We start from the raw sequence: 10,019 nt of genomic DNA on the forward strand, positions 1-10,019 counted from the left end.
ATTTCAAAAATCTGTGATCGAAATCATATTCCTCCTCCGGAGACATGAGATGTACTGGTGAGCTCCACTCAACTGTCTAACAGTTCAAGAGCGCCATCTGGTGGCCGATCGGCGGATCGGCCAACAGGAAGTGACGCGCCAAACAGGAAGTGCTCATCCATATTTCGTCCGGGCACTCGCGATCGTTAGCCGGACTCCATCTCAACACACTGGATAATCAATCGCTCGCCCTAACTCAATAAACAACGTTATTTGGACGTATATAGTATTATACAACCTAGAAATGGTTCACCTAAATCAACATCCCATAATCGAAAACTGTCTACTCCAAGCTGATCGTCCAACGGCGCGAGGAAGATACGGTGAGTTTCAACGTTATTTTCTAACGTGTTCCATATAAACTGCTCTGATGACCATATGACCCACACTAGACGAATGATATAACGTTGCCCACGGAATTATAAACGACCCCCCGCCCATCCGGTCAATATCAGATGATACGTAGTAACTTCTAGAAGTACCTCCAGTTGAAATTTTTCATCTGGCACCGATCGCTACCAAACTGTATTTGATCATCAATATAATGCATTTGGGGCTATAAATCAAGTTCTGGAGAAAGCTGCAGAAAACGATAAAAACATACTTATACTTTAGACCATATTTTAGTATGAATATGTGAATGAAAAAGTATAACGTTGCTACACCCTGAACAATGGATATAGGACATTGAATGGGCCATAATAATGTCAATTTAGCAATAGAATTTAAAAAGTTATAGCCCTGCAAAGAAGGGGAACTTCTCCATAGACAAATAGAGCTGGCTAGGGATGGTAAATTATGAATTTAACCATGGCGATCAAAGTGTTAAGCCAGATGACAAGATATTTGTATTTTGTATTTCGATGTGAGACCCATTCACAGTCGATGTATGCTAATTATTGTAAATAATATACTGTACAGTATCTAACCCTAGATAATGTCATTACTTTTGTTTGCATTAAGTACAAAACTAAACACATCTTGTAGAGCATTAAATGAGAGTTGCAGGCAGGGGCGGACCTAGCACATTTGGCGCCCTAGGCGAGCTTCACCACTGCGCCCCCCCCCCCTCCCCCAAATCAAAACATCTTAACAGTTATACAGTAAAGTACTGCACCTTTATTTTTTACAAGCAAGAACAAGAGCTAAGAATAAATGTAAAGTGCACACTAAAGAATTAAAACAAATAAACAACTTACTAACACAATAATAATAATAACAATAACAAACAATAAAAGAATGTGCAAATTTGCTTTAAAAAAATTAAGAAGAAATGTAAAGTGCACACTAAAGAATTAAAACAAACAACTTAGCTAACAATCAATAATAATAATAACAATAACAAACAATAAAATAATGTGCAAATTTGCTTTAAAATACAATTATGTATTGTAAAATATATTACACATATATAATCAAAATATAATATGCTAAATAAACAAACAAATAAATAAAAATTACTAATTTACTTTGTCTCAAGAACTATTTACATTCCACTCCCTATCATCACACTTCAAGGTTAGCCTGTAGCTCCTACTGGTTTCCATTTACAGTGCAATCCTTCTGGCCTTCCTGGCTGCAAAGTCATCAATCACATCATCATAATGAAATCTGACCACCAACCTCATGGTTAATACTGATTATAGCCAGACCACTGAGGCGTTCTTGAGACATGGTTGACCTCAGGTACATGTTTTCAAGAGTTTTAATTTAGAAAAACTCCTCTCGGCTGAAGCTACTGTTACTGGTAGCGTTGCACTGATCCGCAGAGCAATACACAAGTTGGGATATATTTCTGTGAGCTGCTTTGTGTGTATGAATTGCAACAACTCAAGAGTTGTCATGCTCTTTGATGGCAAGTCAGGTACATTTTCCAACTCCTGAGCCAGCTCCTTCCCATCCAAATCAGATTGCCCTCCATTGTTTAAGGTGTGTACAAGTGCCTCTGCTTGCTTCATCAGCTCTTGGTGTGGCAGGTCTTGGAAGTTGTACAAAATTGCATACCTTTCACCTTGAATGAATGAACATTTTATTGAACAGATTGCAGAATGGGTACAATACAGTACGGCTCAATACACACAATTGTTAAGGGGATGCAGACCAGAGAAAGACTTTCGTCTTGTTTACATCAGGGTCCTGTTACGATTGGGGTAGTGAGTGAAGGTGATGAGAGCTCAGTTGCGGACAGGAATGGAGGAGGCAGAGACGGCAGAATAACGTGTATACATGTAGACTTTACTGAAAGACGACACGTTACAAAACGGAACATAAATGGCACAGCCGAGCTGGTGCTAATACACGACTAACTGAGGCACGAGAACGAAAACAGAATACTTAAACTACTTACAACACAAAACAGCAAGGCACAGGAGAGATGACAGCAGGCACGACGGGCAAGGGAACACAGTGGTAACTGGGAGTAACATGGAGGGATGACGCCACAACCAGAAGAGAGGAAGACACACACTTAAATACCAAGACTAACGATGATTGACAACAGCTGGCCAGGCCAGTCCAAAACAAACATTTAACCACTAGACAATAAGCAATATACCAAAACACTAACCAGGGAAACCAATTCACACCAGGGTGGGGAAGTTCAACAACAACACACACAGTGACATCCCATTAATCATCCCATTAATCAAAGTAAGCATGTGAGTTAACAATGTAATCAATGTCTGCACCAACTGCTGGTGACCAACGTCCGGGAATGGGCGAGGCCGGAGGCCGAGACCCCGGACCGAAGTGAGGGCGAGGACCCGGAGAACTGGGGCTGGTAGCCCGAAAAAAGAACCCAAGAGGGGCATAGCAGTCAGGGGGGCTGAAAACAGGTGCAGAGGCCCGGAGAGGGGGGCAGGAGCTGGGAACAGAGGCCCGACGAGGGGGGGTGGGGATGGGTGCAGAGACCCGGAGAGGGGGGCTGGACCTGGGAACAGAGGCCCGACGAGGGGGGGTGGGGATGGGCACCGAGACCTGGGGAGGAAGGCTGGACCTGGGACCAGAGGTCCGACGAGGGGGGGTGGGGACATGTGTAGAAGCCCGGGAAGGGGAGCTGGACCCCGGAGCCGGATCCCCGACGCGAGACCCTCCAGCCGCCAGACTAGGAACCGGTTCAGGAGAGCCGGAACGGAGGTGCGGCGGCGGCGACCCCCGGAGCAGGAGCCCACGCAAACCACGGCGAAGGCCACGGCGAAGACCACGGCGACGACCACGGCGAGGACCAGGACGCCGATCACGGCGCAGAGCTGGAACAGATGGGGAGCCAGGGTCAGTCGAGGAGCCGGGAGCCGGCACAGCAGCTGGACCAGATGTAGAGGCCGGGCAGGGCGCGGAGATCGGACCGGTCTCGGCAGCGAGGTGTGGTGTAGGATCCGGGGATGAGGAGTCTGGACTCACTGTGGGGGAACCTGGCTAGCTACAGAGCCTAAGCTAGCAGTGGGAACTGTGCTAGCTGGGAAGGCCTGATTAGCTGCAGAGCCTAAGCTAGCAGTGGGGACTGTGCTAACTGGGGAGGCCTGGCTAACTGCCTGAACAATGCTAGCTGTAGGAGCTAGGCTAGCTTTCGGGGTAATGCTAGCTGGACCAGCTGTGGAGGCCTTGTTAGCAATACTAGCCTGAGCTAGGCTAACAGTGAGGGTTATGCTAGCTGGTTGAACCTGGCTAGCTGCAGAGCCTAAGCTAGCAGTGGCGACTGTGCTAGCTGGGGGGGCCCGACTAGCTGCAGGAACAATGCTAGCTGGGAGGGCCTGGCTAACTGCAGGAGCTAGGCTAACGGTAGGGGTTGGATTAGCTGTGGATGCCTGGCTAGCTGCAGGGGCTAAGCTAGCAGACGAGGCTCGCCTAGCTGTCTCCATGAGAGCACAGACTTTGTCAGTCATAAGCCTCATCTGAGGTGCCTGTGTTGGACTCTCCTTCGCTACGTTGTCTATGAGTTTCATCCAGAAGACCCATTTAGCTGGAGAGTAGCTGGTCAGATCCCCGTCTAACATGCCAAGCACAATGTCCAACATCTCCGTGACTTTGTCCGCTGAGCTCTTGCATGGTGGCGTCATTCTGTTACGATTGGGGTAGTGAGGGAAGGTGATGAGAGCGCAGTTGCGGACAGGAATGGAGGAGGCAGAGACGGCAGGATAACGTGTATACATATAGACTTTACTGAAAGACGACACATTACAAAACGGAACATAAATGGCACAGCCGAGCTGGCCCTAATACACGACGAACTGAGGCACGAGAACGAAAACGGAATACTTAAACTACTTACAACACTTAGTACAAAAACAGCAAGGCACGGGAGAGATGACAGCAGGCACGACGGGCAAGGGAACACAGTGGTAACTGGGGGTAACATGGAGGGATGACGCCACAACCAGAAAAGAGGAAGACACACACTTAAATACCAAGACTAACGATGATTGACAACAGCTGGCCAGGCCAGTCCAAAACAAACATTTAACCACTAGACAATAAGCAATATACCAAAACACTAACCAGGGAAACCAATTCACACCAGGGTGGGGAAGTTCAACAACAACACACACAGTGACATCCCATTAATCATCCCATTAATCAAAGTAAGCATGTCAGTTAACAATGTAATCAATGTCTGCACCAACTGCTGGTGACCACTAGAGGGTGGTATGAGACTGGAGGAAGGTAGGCCTCCAATGTTCCTTTTCCCCCCACAGCCCAAACGAGGGCTGAGTATGGGATCGTTACAGGGTCCCCCATTTTCATTTCATAGTAACATTTATGACATACACAACATACATGACATCATGACATTTATGGCATAGGGACATACAGGTATATAGTACTGTTACATTTGTGACATACTGTATACGATATGCAAATATACAGTACCAAAGATCCTAACAGTGAATATATACATATATATGATGGGGTATTGGCACGTTTCTCTTCTTCTTCTGTTCTTCTCTTTTTATACTGCGACCCGGATGGCTTTAGTCTCTTCATAGTTCTCTAACGTTAGTCTTTCTTTCCTCAACGCTCAATTCTATAAACACTTGACCGATACCCATCAATGCACAGCGCTCTAGCATGTTCTGACTGTGAACACCTAAAGCCGAGGCTCAGATCGACTGACCGTTATAGATTTTTGGCTCATTTTCCCTTATGTTAGAAGAAAAAAAATTATGTACAAATAATGGTTGCAGATATAAAGAGGTGCGCCAAAACTTCGCCAAGCAAAAAAAATTATTTTATAAAAAAAATAATAAAAAAAAAAAAAATCTTTTCTTTTTTTTTTTGGCGCCAACCGCCTATATCGCCTGTAGGAAGCTCCGCCCTGCAGGTTCTCGATGGTTAGTTGTACAGAGTCAGCAATATGATATCATTAATATTAGGGATGTCCAATATTATCGGCCTACCGATATTATCGGCCGATATCGGCATTAAAATGTGATATCGGAAAATATCGGTATCGGGTTTCAATTTTTTTTTTTTTTTTTTTTTTTTTTTTTTTTACATTTCTATAACCTATATTTACCCAGGCAAGCAAGTAAGAACAAATTCTGATTTTATTTATTGTCAAAAGTATGCATAATGTTGTGTTAATTCCACAACAAGAGATATGTAATGTTAATTACCTGAAATTATTAAATTTTTTGGGGGGGGAAACCCTGCATATATCGGTATCGGTTGATATCGGTATCGGAAATTAAGAGTTGGACAATATCGGTATAGGTAAAAAAGCCAATATCGAGCATCCCTAAAATGGTAAATAAGACAGGACCCATGATTGATCCCAGCAGGATGCCTTTTGTAATGGAAGAAGAACTCTGACTGGGATTTCCCAATTTTCACACACTGAAGTCTCAGACAAATAACTCACTGCAAGCATTTACATCCAATGCTATGTTGTCTAAGAACATTTTCAATGGTCAACTGTCTTTTGTCTAGGGCGGATACTATATAATTCACAATTAAAGTAGTTGCGGAGATTGTGCTAGGTTTCATTCTAAAACCAGATTTGTATGGGCTTAATACAAATGGTTTGAGAGAAATGCTTTGAGTTGGTGATTTACCAATGATTCCAGGACTTCTTCTAGATAGGACAGTTCAATAATTATAACTATCTTTACTTTTATGTAATAATGGAGATACATAAAGAAAGATCTAAATTAAAAACCTGTTTGCAAGGTACTAGGAACTATATATAAAATATATGTGTTATTGTATCCTCTCCAGTTAATTTCCTGGTATCAATACTAGTAGAGAAAGACTAAGCAGATCTCCTTCTGTTCAGATATTAACCAATCAATACATTTTAAATGTGTAGGCAAAATAAATAGTAACCTTGTTTTTGTTCAAATTCCCCGCCTTTCAAAATGTGTGGGATCTGAATAAGAGTATAGTGATTAAGTCCAAATAATCCTTTGATTTGGCATTCCTCACAGATGTGCATTTGTTTCTAATTCGTCTTAATGAAGACCAATGGGATGGATCCCCAGAGTGTCTCAACAGATTAACACTGCCTTATCTTCCAGAGAGGGGCCCTACAACACACACACACACACACACACACACACACACACACACACACACACACACACACACACACACACACACACACACACACACACACACACACACACACACACACACACACACACACACACACACACACACACCAGATGTGAATCAGCAGTGCTGTGTCAACCATTTTGAATTAGCTGCTCTATAGATAACACCTCCTCTTATCTCCACCACCACACAGCTGTATGAACGACAGAGGGATGAAGGGATGGGGGGAGGGAGGGGGAGGGAGGGAGAGAAGGGGGGATGACAGTGAAGGGATTGGGTAATATGTATTTATATTTCATACAGTATTTAACGGAAATGTACATTTCTGTATGCACGTGTGTGTGTGTGTGTGTGTGTGTGTGTGTGTGTGTGTGTGTGTGTGTGTGTGTGTGTGTGTGTGTGTGTGTGTGTGTGTATGAGTGAGTGAGAAAGACAGAGAAAGTAAGGGGTAAACGGAGAGAGAGAGGAGATAATGGTGTGTGTGTGTGTGTGTGTGTGTGTGTGTGTGTGTGTGTGTGTGTGTGTGTGTGTGTGTGTGTGTGTGTGTGTGTGTGTGTGTGTGTGTGTGTGTGTGTGTGTGTGTGTGTGTATGAGTGAGTGCAGTAGCGGCTCGTGGATGCTTCGCCACTAGGGGCGCTATACCAAACATTTTGCAAACATGTACAGTACCACGCAACCGACTCATGGCAAGACGTGAGCGATTCGACTCACGCTCACGGCAATGAATCGGCTCTTATGAACGAGTCGCTCAGATGTTACTACAACAACACACAACCAGTCAAATAAAGTATAGTCTAATTCACAACTTGAAACACAATATATAAATAGAAAAGTTAGAAACAAAACTCGCTCCGTCTCCAAACACACGCAGATCTCTCCCTCTCTCCTTCTCTCTCTCACACACAGCGCGACGTGGAATCGATTCGTTACACAATCAGACCTATTATATACCAAGAATAACTTCAGTATGAGTACAGGGCTGTACACATATTTTGCATATTGTTAAATGAGCCAAGGCTAGCTATTAAACTATCGATATGAATCGAAAATCTGGGACCCTGATGTAAACAAGACAAACGTCTTTCTCTGGTCTGCATCCCCTTAACAATTGTGTGTATTGAGCCGTACTGTATTGTACCCATTCTGCAATCTGTTAATAAAGTTCTCATTCATTCATTCATTCAAACATAGACGATATTGAACAAGCCATAATCCACGTATTTTCAATCCAAAAGAAGAGAGAGAGAGAGAGAGAGAGAGCGAGAGAGAGAGAGAGAGAGAGAGAGAGAGAGAGAGAGAGAGAGAGAGAGAGAGAGAGAGAGAGAGAGAGAGAGAGAGAGAGAGAGAGACTCACTGTTTAGTTGACACGTCCAGGGCAGGACTCAGGGCTTGCCTTGATAAAGTGTATAATCCACTGTTGATGTATTCCAGACCACTGTCCACTGTGTCCAGACTGCATCCGCCATATAGCTTGTTAGCCAAGTGTTAGCTTGTTAGCAGAAGCACCACACAACACAAGTACTTCATTCCTTTGTCCATTTCCGCTCGAACAGACTGCAAACTACCTGGCGTTCTATCGCCATGCTCTAAGACAAACTCTAACCTTAACCAACTTTGAAAGAGTGCCTAAGCTTAACAGTCTAAAGAACTTGCAGTCACGGCACGCTCTAAGACAAACAGCAGCGCCTGCATCTCACAACAACACAACTATCTCTACCGTCCACCAACGGACCAACCTAGGAATAAGCTAGAATTGGAACATTAGAAATTGGATTCGGCCAATCAGAGATCGTCTCTGTGAAATTCTGCTACGGAAAAAAATACTGGCGTCGGCCAATCAGAGAGCGTCTCCGCGAAATGCGGCTACAGAAATTCTTGACGCTACTAGCTAGACCGCTTCAAATCGCGCCCGGATTCCAACATAATGGTAATATTTCAACGCACAACGCGTTATGCACTGATTGGTTGTGACGGATACAGCGATCAAACTGTGACGCGCACTCAGAGCGCTATCGCGTCTAGCCCGGGCCGAGAAATACGAAAAAATAAAAAAATAAAAAAAACGTGAGGTCACTTCCTGCTCAGGAAAACGAGTGTTTTTTTATTTTAGATAATAACGTTATATTGTGCATTGGAAATACGAACATACTTAAAATGAGTAAATATTATTCATTTTAAACATGTTTATATTATTTATAGGGCTATAAAACAAAAAACTAAAAAGTTTTATTTTCTTCTTCTCTGATTTAACTGCAGGTGGGGCGGCGCCCGTGCGCCCCTAGTGGCAGAGCCGCCACTGAGTGAGTGAGAAAGACAGAGAAAGTAAGGGGTAGACGGAGAGAGAGAGAGGAGATAATGGTAGACGGAGAGAGAGAGAGGAGATAATGGCTCCTACAACAATTTGACCTGACTCCCACTGCCATGCCTCCCACCCACAAAGCAGGCAACTCCTTGGATCTCATATTTTCCCGTAACTCCAGCATCACGTAACACCACGGTAACTCCCCTACATGTATCTGACCATTCCTTCATATCCTTCTCACTAACTCTCATGCTTAACCGAAAGGTCTTCACCCCAACTCAAACCGTCTCACTCAGACGCAACCTGCCCTCCCTATCCCCCTCCACCCTCTCCTCTGACATAATATCTGCTCTACCTTTGAGTGACACCTTCTCTGCTCTCCCCACAGAGATGGCAACCTCCACCCTCCTCTCAGCCCTTGCAACCTCCTTCGACAAGCTCTGTCCCCTCGTTGAGAAACCTGCCCGCCGTTCCCCACCCAGTCCATGGCTGACGGATGCAGTGAGAGAACAAAGACAGGTCCTGAGTGCGGCTGAGAGGAAGTATAGAAAGTCACGCCTCACTGCTGACATCGACACATATCACAACCTCTTGTTAACATTCTCCAAAACCATTACTAATGCCAAAGCTTCTTTCTTTCACCATAGGATCGAGGCCTCTGCCAAGAATCTTCGCAAACTGCATGCTACCATGTCCTCCCTCCTCACCCCCCCCCCCCCCCACCCCCTCCTCCCTCATCTTTTTCTGCCGAAGACTTTGCAATCTTCTTTGAGGAAAAAGTGGAGAACATCCGCAGCTCCTTCTCCCAACCCCCACCCATTCCAAACACTGAATCGAGAACCTCATCCTTCACTCTGTCATCTTTCTCTCCCATTACAGAAGCCGACGTCGAACCGTCCGACTACATGCCAGCTGGACCAGCTACCCTCCCCACTCCTCCAGACCATAGCACCGGACATCCTCCCATTCCTAACTGCAACCATCAACTCCTCACTCAACTCGGGGGTGGTCCCCACCTCCCTAAAACAAGCCAGAGTCACGCCCCTCATAAAAAAAAAAACCCTGAACCCCACCGTCATAGGCAACTATCGTCCTGTCTCTCTTCTCTCCTTCCTTTCTAAAACACTTG

Source organism: Notolepis coatsorum (assembly GCF_963971535.1).
Source record: "Notolepis coatsorum genome assembly, chromosome: 14".
Lineage (NCBI taxonomy): Eukaryota > Metazoa > Chordata > Actinopteri > Aulopiformes > Paralepididae > Notolepis > Notolepis coatsorum.